The sequence below is a fragment of the Gekko japonicus genome, unplaced genomic scaffold (assembly GCF_001447785.1).
Source record: "Gekko japonicus isolate JY-2015 unplaced genomic scaffold, Gekko_japonicus_V1.1 scaffold385, whole genome shotgun sequence".
Taxonomy (NCBI): Eukaryota; Metazoa; Chordata; class Lepidosauria; order Squamata; family Gekkonidae; genus Gekko; species Gekko japonicus.
The window spans coordinates 1,116,497-1,120,507 of NW_015162489.1; positions in this window are offsets into that span (position 1 = coordinate 1,116,497).

Genomic DNA, 4,011 nt, shown 5'->3' on the forward strand with positions numbered 1-4,011 from the left:
CTAGACTGCCCTTTGCTGCCCTTGTGTACACTTCTCCCCCCTTTATGGCAGAGAGAGACATAGCAGGAAAGGATAAGTATTTCAGTTACAAAGATCCTGTTAAAGTCCCTGCAAAAGCTGATGGGTCACACCATAGATATGTGCAAATTTGTACAATTTTAGAGATTACAGAAAACTACTACAAGCTTTTTCCAGATCAAGAACTTTTGTTAACTTATTTAATACTTTTTCTAGACCCAGACTATACCTCTTGCTGGGTTTTTCAGGGCTATTTTGTTACCCTAGGAAAAAATAATTATTCTTCCCCCCCCCCCCCCCGTATTTGTATACAAGGGAAGCAATGGTGTTCTCTACACAGCTACACCCCTCGCCCCTAAATGGACTGTGAAGGATTGAGTGATTGTGGCATCTTAGCAGGTGGTGATGTTTCGAAGACTTGGGGTAGGGGCCGTTATATTCCGTCTAAGCGTGTTCCCAATTATCCTGCCATGCTTTGAATTCAGCCACCTCAGAAAACTGCCTGCACTGTACGTGGACTTCAAACCCTGTTTCAGGGCCCTCAGGTTAGAGAGCCCCATCCACTGGATCATAGTGAATCTACAGAGTTGCTGGGGGAAGGGGCTATTAATCGGAAGACCTGCTACCAGGGCACATATGTGGAGAGCAAGGAGATTGTTTCCAACTTCACTTTACATGCTGAGGGAAAATGGGGTAATTCAGCAGTGGAAAGGATTCTTTTTAGCACAGCCAGATTCAGCAGTGACTGCACATAGGCACACACAAACTTTCCCTTGTCCGTCTATTGTCTTGCCCTGCTTGCTACTTTCCTCCAGTGTTCCGTGCATGCTGAGTTTCCCTCCCCACAGTGAAGTAATAAGGCTGGGGGGGGGTTCTTCCTGTCATGTGATATATGACTTCCTGTCATGTGTGTTCAGTTTGGTAGGCGTCTATGTCTTTTGGCTTAAGTTTGCCATTCCAGAAACCATTACTTGTATAGTTCACACACATTCAAACGTAAAACTACCCGCAGCTCAGCAATTCAGCTCAGATATGAAGTAGGCGTTTCTCATTAAAAGAAAGGAGGACGTCCTGATGTTTGGGTTCTCCTTCTCCCATGATCCCTGGATGTTGTCCTCTACCTCAAATACAACGAACCTTCACAGGCCAAAGTTCCCTTTCTGGTCTACTCTCCCCACACATGCTTTGAGCTATTAAATAGTTTGCGTTGTCTTCACCTTTTCTCGATTTCTTTTTCTGGCAGCCAAATGCCATACCATGTTACAGATTTTGTCAACACCAAAACAGACACTGGGAAATCAAAAGGGCCACAGTATTATAGATACAGAGAACAAACAATATGGTTTGTGCGTGTACCTGTGGTCCTTAAACTGCCTTGTAAACCACCACCACCCCGGGCCTTGAAACTCTTTATTATGCATTTTATCTCTGCTCTCCTTGTTCTGTTGCTTTCAGCTGAACCAAGTCTTGTTTTCTTAATGACTAAACTTGTTCATTTCAGTAGGGTCTGAGAAAGCATACTAGACTTCCTGTTAAGCCCTCAATTCTAAGTTGTCAGCTGCAGTCCACCCCACCAGCCCAAAATAGAAACAGAAATAAGACCAAGAAAGCACTGCATGCATCATTTCAAAAGTGCTATGGTACCAATCATTTATATTTCAAATACACTTGCCTGTGCATGCTTAAAACGTCACTTCTTCCCTGTTTTCTGTTCCTGGAGCTCTCTTGCTTAAAGAGATAACCTACCAAATAACCAGCCAGGTGGTCATTTTGCCGTTCCTTGCCTTGGCTCAGACTAGGGTTGCCGACCTCTGAGTGGGGCCTGAAGTTCTTCTGGAATTACAAATCATGGAATGGCAGCTTTGGAGAGTGGACTGTATGGGGCTACATCCCTGCTGAGCTCCCTCCCCTCCCCGGGCACTGCCTCTGGATCTCCAGGAATTTTGCAATCAGGAGCTGGCAACCCTAGATCAGACTCTCTGTTGATGACAGACGAACTCTGCTCTTGTCTGCTGAGTCTCAATCATAGTTACAAACCTGTATCAGTTATATACCACAGTCCTGGCTTATGCAAGAGAATCCTGGGAACTCTATTTGGGGTTGGGTTTTTTTTGCTGAGATGTAAGCTTTCTCTGACACACCTGTTCCTAGAACTACAGTGCCTGCACATTTTGGAGGAAAGCATGTTACTATTAAGCCAATATAAACTGTTAGTGTGAATATACCCCAAATACTGAAATGTGGGAAAATATTCTGCTTTGAGAAAGTATACTAATGGTCTTATCACTGTAAGAAAGAGGTCTGTTTATCTGCCTCCTACATTTACTTGTATGTATCCTTAAGAAGAGGTGCAAACTTGTGGATTTTTATAACTTGAATAGCAAGGTATTCATCTCAGACACATGCTATATCTAGTAAGCTTCCCTGAGGCTGCTTGAAGCTGCCTTATACTGAATCAGACCCTTGGTCCATCAAAGTTAATATTGTCCATTCAGACTGGCAGCGACTCTCCAGAGATCTTTCACATCACCTACTACCTGATCCTTTTAACTGGCAATGCTAGGGGTTGAACCTGGAACCTTCTACATGCCAAGCAGATGCTCTAACACTGAGCCATAACCCCCCCCCCCCCAGGAGTGTCTCCTTTCTAGTTGTCTAGAATTTATGAAAAAGTGGGGTGCCTTCTACTATTTTGAATGAAAACACATAGAAAAACATAACTTGTAAGAAGTGGCCCTCCAGTACCAAGCACAGACCAATACAGATCTCCCCCCATCCTTGTATCTGCCCTATTCACCCTCTTCCATTATTTTCTCCAGTGGGGCTTGTGTAGGCAAACTTCCAGATGAATTGTGGCCAAGATCTCTCAACCCCTGTTTGGCTCAGTTGCATTCAAGCAAGATAGCACCCCTGTGCGCCCAACTCCATGGCAGTTGCTCTTGCCCCAGATAAATGTGAGACTAGACAGATTATCTGAAAACGCTTAATAAATTGATGTATTTCTTTACAGTTACAAGAGGTTCCCCCCTTTAGCAACAACAAGTTCAATTTGTTGTTTGCTTCTGAGATACTAAAGCTTAAGCATTCAGCTTCTACAGTCAAATTTATTTACGTTATTTACAGGGGAGTTTTCTCACTGAGACTCAAGTTGGATTGTACAGTGCAAGTCAAATACAATCATCTTGCAGGGACATCCAATAAACAATGTAATAGGGTTCAGATTGCAGAAATCTGGAGCAGAGCTGAAACAAAGCATAAGCATTTAAATATGACATGCTATACAATGCAGAAAGTACTTAGGCTGAGCATACTTAACAGCAACAGACAGTATGCAGTAATATATTCTACAGTCCCTATCCCTTTACCATACTATCTTTCTGAACCATTTCAGTACAGTACAGTACAGCCATATTACCTCTGTTTAAAAAAAAAACACCACCCTCCTGAACAATTCAATTTTGCATAGTTCACAGAAAGGCAAAAAAGTGGGAGCCTTCCTAACCTCATCAGACAGGCCATTCCATAAGGTGCGGGCCACAACAGAGAATGCAGTTGTTGATTTTGCCCATTTGCAGGGTGGCGCCTGCCAGAAGGCCCTGCTCAGATGAGTGAAGCTGTTGTGGTGGAGCATAGGCAGTTCTGGAACCAAGGCCATGAAGGGGGTTGTATGGGGTAGCCAGTACCTTGAATTATTTAAGCACGTAAACCCAACAGATGATGGCACCTCTGGTTCCCCTGCATGATTTCCTCTTGGCATTCTTCCACTCAATATGGCAGTGATGTCAAAGCTTACTTTCCTCCCCTTGCTGTAAAGAAAAATATCTCCAGGGCACTATCTTCAGGGAGCATCACTTTGATCATCTCTTGGTCTATTTTCTCTCTAGTTCAGATAGCAAGGTAATGTTCTTTCACTCTGCGACCAGGTTTGTAGCTGAAGATTTCCACTGGCTGCCAGCAAAAAGTCCAGAGTTGGCACTATCTCACATTATCTTT